The sequence below is a fragment of the Corapipo altera genome, unplaced genomic scaffold (assembly GCF_003945725.1).
Source record: "Corapipo altera isolate COAL_440 unplaced genomic scaffold, ASM394572v1 190, whole genome shotgun sequence".
Classification (NCBI taxonomy): domain Eukaryota; kingdom Metazoa; phylum Chordata; class Aves; order Passeriformes; family Pipridae; genus Corapipo; species Corapipo altera.
In genome coordinates, this window is record NW_020885006.1 from 167,115 (window position 1) to 180,216 (window position 13,102).

The 13,102-nt window shown below is 52.0% G+C and overlaps 1 long non-coding RNA gene across 1 annotated transcript in view; it reads right to left on the minus strand.

Annotated features, from left to right (window-relative positions):
• LOC113958792 overlaps window positions 1-13,102 on the minus strand; it is a 68,183-nt gene extending 55,081 nt beyond the window's left edge. The window contains exon 1 of the long non-coding RNA XR_003531625.1: window positions 13,063-13,102. This is a non-coding gene — a long non-coding RNA (uncharacterized LOC113958792). The remainder of the gene's footprint in view (window positions 1-13,062) is intronic.

Consider the following 13,102-nt stretch of genomic DNA (forward strand, 5'->3'; position numbering starts at 1 on the left):
CTATTCCATGGCTGGGAAGTCAATTCAGCAGAAGGTCTATTCCATGGTATATCCTGCCCGGGGAAAGCGTTTGCATCAGGACCCGCACGAGGAGCCAACACGGCTCACCCCACCCCCCTGCGGTGCTCATGCAAGGCAGGAAACACGATTTAAACAGGTGTTCCAAGGCTGCCGTGTCGCTGTTCCCGGTTGTTCCAGCGGCTGGGAGCAGGGATGAAATCCAGGCTGGGCCCGCCACCTGCTGCTCCCGGCGGCAATTACAGGGAGCAGCGATGGGAAGCCCTGGGCTGCTCCACCTGCCTTCCAGGAAAGGGGCACCTGGAGCGGGGCTGCTGGCACTGCCACCAGCAGAACTGGATGGAGAAAACGGCCTGAGCCCTGTTGCACACAGGAATGACGGGATAATAACCCTGCTCCGGTGCAGTCCTGCGAGAGGACACAAACCAGCTGCTCCTCGTTCCATTCGGGATGGAGGAAATGGCAGGGACACCTTCCACCAGCCCAGATTGCTCCAAGCCCCGTCCAACCTGGCCTTGGACACTTCCAGGGATCCAGGGGCAGCCACAGCTTCTCTGGGCAACCTGGGCCAGGGCCTCCCCACCCTCCCAGCCAGGAATTCCTTCCCAATATCCCATGTAGCCCTGCCCTCTGGCAGTGGGAAGCCATTCCCATGTCCATGGTGTCCCCAGGTCTCCAAATCCCAGAGTGGGATTTTCCAGGGAAGCTTCACATCCCTGTGAAGGGAAACACCTCAGCATCACCCCGAGTGCCTTTGGGGTGACAGTGACATCCTGAGGATTCCACTGATTCTTTACTTCCACATTTCCAGTTCCTTCCCTGCAGCGACAGTGAGCTCTGTGCTGTGACTGCAGAGCTGGGACGTGACCCCAGGGCTCCCGTTACACACATTCCAGAGGCCCTGGAGTTGGGAAGGCTGCACCAGGTGAGGTCTCAGGGCTGTCCCACACCTCCCCACTCTCAGCCTCCCAAAGAGTTCAGCAGCAGACAGGGCAGCCCAAACTCCCTGCAGGGAGCAGCCCTGGGCACGGCCATTGGCACCACTGGGTCTGAGGGACAGGAAGCTGCAGCCAACCAAGAGGGCAGAGCCAGCATCTGGAGCCATTCAATCTGGAGTTAATCACATAAATTATGTGATGAGAGAAGATGAACTGAATTAGTGTTTCAGCAGGGAGAGCGTGACCGGAGCCTGTGCCTGGAGCTCAGTGCTGACACTGCCCAAAACACCTCCTGTGGTGCATTTGGCCAAGAAGTATTGCAGGCTCCAGAGAAGAAGACCTGAGGGCTGCAGGACTTGCTCTTTTCCCCCAGGAAAGCTGCTGGAATACCTGCTGGCACTGGTGACACCGGTGCCAGCCCCAGCTCCGAGCTCAGCGTGTGCCAGCTCACGGCTGACCTTGGGCTCTGCTGGAGGAAATGAAGGTGCTGCAGGAGCAGCCAAGTGGAAAACTGAAACTACCATTTTCCAAAGATATTCAAGGTAAAAAAGCCTCAGGGACAATCTTTTGTCAGTTCCTGAGACTTGATTAACTGCCTTAATGCCACATGATTAATGGCTTTCAGAGGCCCAGTCTCTGTGCACATGGTGTGACTGGAGTGTCTCCCTTCTCCAAACCCCCACGAGCTGCTCCAGAGCCATGGCCCCGGGGACCCTGAGGGACCTCACAGCCTTCCTCCTGCATCCTCCTCCTCCCAACCCACACAGGGGGATGCAGCAGGGAGCACACTGCACATCAACCCGGGCCCTCAGACAAGAGAGACACGGAGGGGCTGGAGCGTGTGCAGGGAAGGGAAGGGAGCTGGGAGGGGGCTGGAGCAGCAGGAGCAGCTGAGGGAGCTGGGGGGGCTCAGCCTGGAGCAAAGGAGGCTCAGGGGGGACCTTCTGGCTCTGCAACCCCCTGACAGGAGGGGGGAGCTGGGGGGGGTCGGGCTCTGCTCCCAGGGAACAAGGGACAGGAGGAGAGGGAACGGCCTCCAGCTGGGCCAGGGGAGGCTCAGGTGGGACAGGAGGAGGAATTTCTGCCTGGAAAGGGTGGTGAGGCCTTGTCAGGGGCTGCCCAGGGAGGTTTGGAGTGCCCAGCCCTGGAGGTGTCCCAGGAAGGCCTGGCTGTGGCACTCAGTGCTCTGGGCTGGGGGACAAGGTGGGCATCGGGCACAGGGGGGACTCTTCCAAACCTCAGTGATTCCATGAGTCTGTGACACCTACACAAGAGGTCTGTGACAGAGCAGAACAAGTGGTGGGAAGAACATTAAAGAAAAGGAAAAGCCTTTAAAAAGTTAACAAAACTCTGCTGAAGAGTCAGCAGGACCCTGCTGAGTACGGTGCTGACTGTGGGAGCAACAATCTGAGCAATTCCACTCTCTCCTGGGATCACTGGTGGATGCTCCCCAGGACCAGCAGTGACAGGAAGCCCAAAGAGATCATTTCAGCCCTGGAACCTAAAGCAGTGGCCAAACAACTGCAAACGGGAAGAGAAGACCAGGAGAAGAAAGAAGGAAGCCCTGGCCTCGTCCCCTCGCAGGACTGGCTGTGTCAGCACATGTTCTCCAGATGGATAATCCCTGTTTCACAGCTCATGGCAACTCTGGGGGTGCTGAACACTTGGATTAATTGTCACAAACAAGACCAACTGCCTGTGTCCCATGAGCAGGAGGTGGTCAAGCACACAGGCCTTACACAAGGCAGCAGTGAAGCTCCGGGAGTGAATCATTAATCACTTGTCAGTGGTTAAACCAGTGCAGCCTCCAGGAAAAATTCACGGCATTTTCTGCAGCCCTGGATCAAACATTCCTCCTGTTCCTGCCCTTGTTAACAGAATGCAAGAACTGTGCATCTCAGGGATCTATAAATAAACTTCCAAGGCTGACTTGCTGCTCCTGTACTTACTGGTAGCAAATTGCATCCTGGAGTTGCCGGGGCAGGCAGGGACTCGGAGGAGCTGGTGTGGAGGGAATTTGGGATGGTCCCTCTTGTACCCCTCACCAGGCTCCCTTTCTCAAAGACACTGGGAAGCAGGATTAGTGCCCCTGGATCCCCCTGGGGCAGGATGTGTGTGGGAAATGCACACTCAAGTATCTGCATTACAGGGCTCTTGCAGCAATAAACTGCTCATTACATGGTGCCATTGCCAAAATCATTTCCTCTTTTCCCAGAGGAATGGAGCTCATGGAGACAGCAATGCCTGTCCATTCCCAGCTTGGAGTTCTCCCAGGTTTTTAGGATCCTTGCTCTATGGGGAGTTTTAGTGCCAGCCCAAATTCAAGTCATTTTACAATACATATTTATTTTCCCTGCTTCTTAACAGAACAATTTGGAAACCTCCCAAATCCTTCAAACGACAAAACTACTTTTCCTTTATGGCACAAGAACAGTTTCTTGCCTTTCTTTTCCCAGGGAGAGCAGCCAGCAAGGGCAGCTCCCCAGCTTGCACAGGGATGGATCTTTCCCATAAAAACTTCAGCAGTTTGGCATTTCCAAGCTGTCACTGCCACAGCACTGCCTGTTAATTACATTAATGATTCCTTCAACGTGGGCAGCAGAAATGGAATATCAGGTAAAACTGACTTTGTCTCCCAGAGAGTGGGCAAATAAAACCTGGCTGATCTTACTGTCATTTCATGGCACGAGGTGGTGAGAGATCCCTCAGCAATGTGACTTAGCACTGACAGGGAGCACTGGATTCTTTCTTTGATTTTTACTGTGGCCAAGGCTGTAGAAAGGCTCCAGAAGGCCCAGCTGGGAATACAGGGGCTGGAGAAGCACCAGTGGCACTTCCAGAGGGAAGAGTCAGCTCCTTGTTCCCCCCTCCCTCCCCACACCACAAGAACACCCGTGTCACTCCCTAAGAACTGGTTTTACAGCTCTTTCCCAGTCTTAAGGGGCAAACACCCTGATGATCTACAAATGATCATCCTGCACATCATCTGGGAAGGGAGAATACACTGAGATGAGACCATAAGGATGAAACAATCTCCTCACCATGCCAGATGTCACTCTGAATAAAGACCTTGGAAGGGAAGTGTCATCAGTGCAGCTCAGGTGATGTTGTTTTTGCAGGAGCAGGGAATATACTATAGGGAAGGATGGTTTTCCCTACTGGGGGAAGAACTGCCAAGAGATCCAATTCCCATCAGTGCCTTCCTGTTTTGTTTGGAAAGGGCCCTGTTCCCTCAGGAGTGGTGCCTGGCCTGGCATGTTCAAACACCCAGTTCCACCCCAGCAGCCCAGGGGGGACACCAAGAGTCAGGGACTTGTCCCAGGATCCCTATCCCACTCCAGAGCATGGCAGCTGTCACACAGGGAGGGCTCAGCTCCCAGCTCTGGGAACACACAGCCAGTCCTGCCTGCATCCCACATTTCAAGGCTGGGGAGAGAACTAATGGCACATTCCTGCTCCCTCAGCTCTGCTCCCCCTGCTCTCCACGTTCACAGGGAACACTGCGAGTGAAAGCTGAGCTACATGGAGATTTCAGGGGGGTGCAAAGCAATAATTCCAGGGAAAAGCACGGACCATGAAGCTGCAATGCCCTGAAATCCTTCCCAGCTGCAGAGGCAGGGAGCTGTTTGCCCAGTTTAACCCACAAACCCTGAGGAAAGAGGCCTTCCAAGGGATGCTCTGCTCGGCAGGCAAACACAGACCGGACCCGTCAGCACCTGGATCCACCAAAGGAGAGCTCCTGCCTGGATGGGGCCAGGAGGGAGCCCTGGGAGGGGCTCCAAGGGCAGCACCAGGCCAGGCAGGGGCATTGCTGACAGGGAAGGGCTTGGCTTCATTGCACCAGAGCCCTCCAGAGAATACAAGCACTCACAGGAAGCATCTGCCACTTCCTGACACAGAACCCTTCCCCTCTGCACCCTCTGAAAGGCTAAAATTTCACAGTCTCCTTTTACACCTGGTGCTAATTCTTGAAAAAGAAGCCAGAGAATATTCCAGTAACCTTCTCTAGCTGGTCTAATACTCAAATTCTGCTCCTTTCCTGTTCTCGATTACCTGCCCATCAGCAGTGCTGACTTTCATAGAATCCCACACCGGTTTGGGCTGGAATCACTCAGGTTGGAAAAGCCCTCTGAGACCATGGAGTCCAACCAGCCCCAGCACTGCCAAGGCCACCACTGCCCCATGTCCCCAAGTGCCACATCCACAAGGATTTTAAATCCCCTCAGGGAAGGAGACTCCACCCCTGCCCTGGGCAGCCTCTCCCCACACTGGAGCTCCTCCTGGCTCCTGGGAGCAGGAAAAAGGAGGAAGGATATTCCTGTGGTGCTACTGCTGCATTTGGAAATTTAATAACAGTGTTAGAAAACAATTAAAGAATGTTTTCATCAACTTCAAACAGACAACAGATGTTGGGTTTAATAAAAATGAGTTATGAAAGCAAAGGGAGTAACAAGAATTAATTAGAGAATGCTGAGCAAAGTCCAGAAATCTGACAATTCCTCACAACTAATTTATAGGTTTGTGTTTCCTCAGGAGAGGTGGATATTCTTTCTTTACTTAGTTTTAATAATCACAGAATCCCAGACTGGTTTGGGTGGGAAGGGACCTTCAAGCCCATCCAGTGCCACCCCTGCCATGGGCAGGGACACCTTCCACCAGCCCAGGTTGGTCCAAGCCCTGTCCAACCTGGCCTGGAACATTCCAGAAGACAGGATCACACTGGTGTCAGCACCACAGAAGGCACAGATCACTGGCTCTGTATTTCAGCAGTGTAATATCAGACAAAGTCACTGCTCCAGCTCCCAGGGGCATCTCTTCCTGAAGTTCTTTAGCAACACAAGTGTCAGAATTATCTCCTCCAGCACAGTGATCCCCAGGCTCTAACAGGAAGAAGGATCAGTAACAGGGATCACTGCAATCACAGGCTCTGCCCAAATTCTGCATAAGGAACAGTTAAATGGACTGAGTTCCCCAAAACATGATGGTCCTAAAGACCCGACCATTTTCCCTGCTCCCCCAGGGCACTGTGGCACTGGTGGGACTGAGGGACCCTCAGTGGGAATGCTCCTCCTTCCCGGGGGGAACTGCACCCCCAGTGCCCTGCCAGGCCCTCCCAGCCTAACTGGTGCTACTGGGGCAGCAAGGGGTGCCTGGGACCGGCCCTCCCTCGGTCAGGACAGCGCCCACGGCTCTGGAATGCAGCCATCCAAAGGGAGCCACCCGGCCGGAGTAGCCATAGCAACCCACAGTGCCATCTGCCTCCCTTCTCCCGGCATTAGCGCTCTCCTCTCGGCTCCTCATTTTCCATCAGCCTGTGTAATTCCCAGGCCCAGGGAGCTCCAGCCAGCTGGGATGTCAACACTCTTGGAAAATAATTTTATTAACAGGTTTTATTCTCCTTGTCTCACAAGTGCTGCAGTTAAATCAGATTTTATCTGAACAGGAGAGGTGGAAAGGAAGGAGATGCCACCAGTGCTTGGTCTCGCTGGACAGAAAGCTGGTGCAGCCATAAAACTGTGGTTAGACTATAAAAACTGTACAACTGACACTAAGTTTCACCATGAATGGATGGATGAACCTCACCCTCACAAAAGAAGGGGTAGAATCGGCCTCCTACAGAATCTTAATGACTTGGTTATTTTTTATTTATTATTCTTGTTCAAATGTGAGGAAGAGGAAGAGTGAAGGAAGGAATGCATTTGAAATTTATAACAACATCTGCTCCTGGTCATGCTGCACTGGAGCTCTGCCAGGAGAGCACTACATCAGGAAATTTGGAATTCCAGAATCCCTGAGGCTGGAAAAGCCCTCCCAGCCCATGGATCCCCCTGTGCCCGATGCCCACCTTGTCCCCCAGCCCAGAGCACTGAGTGCCACGGCCAGGCCTTCCTGGGACACCTCCAGGGCTGGGCACTCCAAACCTCCCTGGGCAGCCCCTGACAAGGCCTCACCACCCTTTCCAGGGACAAATTCCTCCTCCTGTCCCACCTGAGCCTCCCCTGGCACAGCTGGAGGCCGTTCCCTCTCCTCCTGTCCCTTGTTCCCTGGGAGCAGAGCCCGACCCCCCCCAGCTCCCCCCTCCTGTCAGGGGGTTGCAGAGCCAGAAGGTCCCCCCTGAGCCTCCTTTTCTCCAGGCTGAGCCCCCCCAGCTCCCTCAGCCCCTCCCCACCATCTCCTGAGCAGGGTCATGAATTAGGTGAAACCTTCCAAGTCTTGCTGGCTTTAGAGGAACAGGAGTCTGACACTTCCTTAAACTGTAGCATGAGGAAAAAGGTGATTTTTCCCCACTCCAGATTCACCCCACTGGTGTCCCTGACAGGATGGTGGCTGCTACCTGTGGAATTTTAATCCCCTCAGACACTTCCTTACTGACAAAACCAACAGCAAACCAACTCTGTGGCCCTGGAACCCCACAACCCCAAGTGCAAAGGCATTGACATCACCTCCACATCGCTGCCTCGTGCCAAGGAACTTGCCCAGGAGCACATTAATGCAGAAGCCCTGTTTGCAGGGTCTCCCTGCAGGACTGGGAGCCTGTGCTCCCTCCCTTCCCCTGGAATTAGTATGCCGTGGTGAGGATCAAGGCCATTTGCACGAATATAAAATATTCAATTAAGAAGGTTCTGGAATATTTAATCATGACATTGAAATGCTAAGGAGTGCATTAACATTTATTATTCCCTATAAAGGATGGATCTCCAGTGCTCTGCCAGCCACTGTTCCATAACAGCCCTTTGGAGCTCCGTGTGGGTTTTTGGTCTCCTTCCTAAACCAATGCTAAGAGGCAGCATTAATGCAGATTAGGTTAAACCTCAGAACCACTGCAGAAACACTCCAAGAGAGAATGGAATTACCAGCTCGTGGCTTAAACAACTGAGGCAAACTGGGTTTATTCCTATTTCCAATTAGCAGAGCTGAGGTGGCAGGGAATTACACAGGGAGTCTTTCCAGCAGCGGCTCAGGCCACAGTGAAGAGAAAAGACAGGAAAAACACAGGACTCTGCCCAAAGCTCTGCCCTGGTTTGCCCTTTTTTGGGTCAGGGGCTTGTTCAAACACACGAGTTTTGATACATTTGTGACTTCTCAGGTGAGTTCTCTTCCATGAATGGAGAGGCAGCAACACTCAGATTCTGCAACTCAGCCCTAATTATGAGCCACGAGAATTTTTAAACTCCTTTTTACTCTTGCATAACTTCCTGCCAAGTCCTGGGACAGGTTATGACACTGGGAAGCCACTTCACGTCCCAGGGAAATGACTCTGTGTTGTGGTTTATCCTCATCCTGAATCCAAACCACAGCCCTGCACCAGCTCCTGGGAGGAAAATTACCTGTATCCCAGCCAAACCCAGGACACTCCATACTCCCAGTGTGCTGTTTCCTAAAAACAGGAATAATAAATCTGTCTCCCAAATAAAAATCAGACGTGCTGCCTTGCAATCAGTGGAGGTTACTCAAAGGGATCACTTATGAAATACACTCAAAATGTAAGAAAAGTGACAGAGACAAGTAAAAATAAATCCTTCCCAAGAAGGTAAAGGACAACAAGGATGTTGTAAAAGAATAATAATGAAGTTATTTCAATAGCTCGGATCTGTTATTGGGAAGGAATACAGTAACTTTTAGTACTAGAGAATGCATAAAATATCCATCCTTTGTGCTTGTGAAGATGCTGAGTACGATCTTCATTTTTGATGGTAGCAACAAGATATTTCCCAGTCAACAATGACTGTTTAAACAAGATTATGAACCACCCCCAAACTCAGCTAATCACAGATAACTTTCAGGAAACTTTAAAGCCATTTTCGTGAGCTGCAGAACGTTTAATGTGCCAAACCAGACAGGCAACATGAGGCAGGCTGGGAGGGCTGGGGTTTGGGTGGCAGATTAATTACCAGGACATTGAAAAACTGATTGGATTTAATAAAAACTAGACTTCAACGCCCTACAGAAACATCCTGTGCCAGAATTGTAATTAATAACCAAGCTGGAAACTCTCATTCAAGCATCTGAGGGCGTGCAGGGAAAGGTGCTCACCGTGAGGATGTGAAATTCTTCCTGCACCTGTGCAAGCAAAGCTTCAGATCCCAAATTCCAAGACAAACTGGTGCAGAAGCAGCAGTGGCAGGGCTCAGTGCTTCCAGCTGGGACAGGTGTGACTGCCCTCCAGGGACACACCAGGGACACAATCGGTGGGGGAAAGGGCAGGGCCAGCACGAGATGCAGGGGGAGGAATTAGCCAGGAACACGCTGACACTGAAACAAGAGGGCAGCAGCCAAGCACTAGAGGAAATAGTAAGGAATGCAATCCAACAGCAACAGTATGGCAACGGGAAAGATAAGAAGGTAGTTTAAAAATGAGCTTATGGCAGCAGTGGGACAGGACTGAAAGCAGGTATTCAGAAGTCCTTGATGTTCCTAAGGGATACTGCTCTTCCTACCAGCTGAGGAAGGGAGCAAAGCCATTCCAGGTAGGAGGGAAGGCAGTTTGAGCACTGAGGTGACACGCACTGGAACAAGTCCCTAAGAGCTGTGGGTGGTTTCTTAATCAGATCAAAAATCATTCATAGAGTTATGGAATATCCTGAACTGGAAAGGACCCCAGGGACCATCCAGTCCAACCCCTGGCCCTGCCCAGGACACCCCAACAATCCCCCCCTGTGCCCCAGAGGATCATCCAAACCCTCCTGGAGCTCTGGCAGCCTTGGGGCTGTGCCCACTGCCCTGGGGAGCCTGGGCAGTGCCAACCACCCTCTGGGGGAAGAACCTTGTCCTGAGATCCAACCTGACCCTGCCCTGGCACAGCTCCAGCCCTTCCCTGGGTGCTGTCCCTGGGAAAGGCACTTCTGTGGCCCAGATGGCACCAAAATTCCGACAGTGTGGCCAGAACACTTCTCTCCCGTCTGGAGACCCGTGAGAGCGGGAGCAGCGGCGCTGCACCGTGTGTGTGCAGGAGGCTCAGCTTTCCAAAGGCAGGGAATGCTGGGCTCAGCTGGGCTCCACGCGGCTCGTTTTCCCGCAGCTGGGGCACAGCGAAGTGCTGGAGCCGTGAGCGCCGTGGATAACGATGCTGTCACACGAGCGCTTCAGGAAGAGCCTGTGCTGGCCAGCGCCCGCTCCCGAGGCCGGGAAGCGGGAAGGGAGCTCCTGCCATCTCGTGGAGACCAGCGCTCTGCTCCACATCACACAGCCCGCACGGCACACGGGGCTCCTCCTTCCCCGGCACCCCCGGAATGCTCGTGAGCCAGCCCTTCCCACCGGGATGCAGCGGGAAACGCCCTCAGTGAGGAGCCCCCGGCAGTGCAGGTACCACGGGCGGCAGCAGGACAAGTGGGCGACCCGGCCACGGGGCTGAGAGGCCCGGGATGGGTTGGGTGGGAAGGGACTTAAAGCCCATCCAGTGCCACCCCTGCCATGGGCAGGGACACCTTCCACCAGCCCAGGCTGCTCCAACCTGGCCTTGGACACTTCCAGGGATCCAGGGGCAGCCACAGCTTCTCTGGGCAACCTGGGCCAGGAAGTGTCCAAAACACCTGTGGATGTGGCACTCGAGGACACGGCTCAGGGGTGAACACGGTGCTGGCTGGACTCGATGACCTCAGGGGTTAACACAGGCCATGGTATCCCAGCTGCCAGTCCATTATTCCATAGAATATCTCTCCAGCCATGAATAAAGTTCAAATAAAGGGCAAACCTTGCACAGCAAAACAAATTAGTTGCACGAAGGCATTTGCATTCCCAGCAAAATGACTAAATAAGCAGGGGCAGGATGAATGCAAATGGATTCACTGCTGATACACTGAGAGCAAAACTCAGGCCCCAAACAGTAAATCCCACATCCCCACTGCTGGAAGCACAGCCTGCAGAGCCTCCTCACGTGTCTGCCCAGAGACCCGGAGCAAATAGTAAGAAACGGTATAAAAATTATTGTACCTGCTCATAAATCCAATGTTTTTCCAAACAAACAATATCCAACCTCTCAAAGGTAACAATGATTGTTGGGAGATCCCAAAGGTACATTGGAAGTCACAGATCAAACCTCATTTCAGCTCTTTCTGTTTGGAGAAAGTCACCCAGCTTGTTTGGCAAGAAATGACCTCTGTGACCAAAACCATCCCTCAGTCCTATCAGAAAGAGTGAGACCAGAGCCCAAACTGGCATCAGCAATTTGCAGCAGGGAAAGGTTTAAACAGGTTTAACAAAGGCTGTTCTGCATTTTAAAGCCAGTAATGACTGAGCCTGTACAGACCTGTATATGTATAAATACATGAAATGTGGTTTTCTTCCACCGACCCCAAACAAAAGAAGCATTAGGGGTGGTTTTTTTCCAGCCATACAATTAATGGATTTAAGATCTCAAAAATCTGAAAGAAGGGCAAACTCCAGACATTTATTCCTATGTCTCTATACTTATTACATGTATATATAATTTATAGGATTGCTTCATTGGCAGGACCTGTCAAAAGCGCCTTCCCAAAAAAGAAAAAAAAAAACCTTAAACATTTCCATGAAAAAACATGGAAAAGCACAGACCCCTCAGCCAAACAGCATGCAAGTGCTGTTTTGGTGGGTTTTTTTTCTGTTTTCACACACACTTGTAGTGACCTGACTGAGGTTACTGGGCTTTATGTGCTTCACCCAGACTTTCTGGCTTGTGTTTCTGCAGCTGCTGCCCAAATAACTTACACCAGCCAAGCCAGGAAGCTCCAGCAGCATGGACTGTGGAGTGCATCTCCACGGGGAACTGAAGAGGGAGGAGGTGTGACAGAGGGCCTTGGGAAACCCTTTGTAATGCAACCATGATCTGTCCCATTAGGAATCCCATTTTTCCAGGCAGATTTCGGTTGGCATCCGCAGTTTCCCCAAACAGAACCATCAGGATGCCCAATTTCAGGTCCTTCCTGGCAATTCCTGAGATTAACATGGATACATCCCTAATAAAATACAATGGGTTTCCTTTTAGACCCGCAGCACAACAAGCTGAGAAGGCTCACAAGTCACTTGGAGGTGTGACCTGGAACCCAATTTGCACTTTATGGATTATCTAATTGTCTCCAGGTGTAGCTGCTCTCCCCAGAACCAGCTCTGCTGGGCACACACAGCTGCTGCTGCAGCCACACACTCAACAGTCACATTAACTCTTGTTTCCTCAACAGCTTTCTCTGCTTAGTCTGGATTAGCCTTTTTCCCTCTATGTAATCAACCTCATCTCTTCCTTTATGGAACAACAAAACAGCAAAAAAGCTTAAAAATTACACAAGAAATGTTATTTCTGAAAAAAAAAAAAAAAAAAGAGCTTTTCTGGCAGAGAATAAGTTTAGATAGGATTTCAGAAGGAATTCCGGGCTGGGAGGGCGGGGAGGCCCGGGGAAAGGTTCCCAAGGAAGGTGTGGCTGCCCCTGGATCCCTGGAAGTGTCCAAGGCCAGGTTGGAGCAGCCTGGGCTGGTGGAAGGTGTCCCTGCCCATGGCAGGGGGTGGAATGGGATGAGCTTTAAGGTCCCTTCCAACCCAACCCATTCTGGAATTCTGTGCAGGAACCCTCACTGGCATCAGGTGGTACAGACAAGAGGGGACTCGCTTAGTCATGCTAAAAAAAATTATAATAAGAATTCTACAACTGCCTAAATTACAGCCACAAATCTCACACACATGCTTTGTCACCAGAAAAAAAAAAGAATTTCCACTCCCTTGACTTTGTGTGGATCCGTTTTTGCTCCTGAAAGGAAGCACTGTGGTGGCTGCTGCAAAGAACTGGAGCAAAGCAAATTTCCTTTGCTTTTGCTGATTCAGGCAGAAGCTGAGCTGATAAGTACCCAAGAAACTATGGGAGCACTAAGTTATTGTCAGAGATAAGGAGGAAACTGTGGGTCGAACGGGGGGATTTGTGCTTCTTAGGGAGGAGCCAGTGAAGCCGTGCCAGCTGTGTGGAGCCAGGGGACCACAAACCACGGTCAGACACACGGCAACTCCTGTGAAATCTAAACGCAGCCCTTCCCCTCCATTCCTGTTTTAACTGTTCCACCTGCTCCTTCCCTCCTCCCCGGTGCCTGCAGAGACCTCTTCTCTCCTCCTTCCAGCTCCTGCCCCCCTCCCCTGACACACACCTACCTGTGATCCGTAACACAGACACCCGTGGAACACTGACACC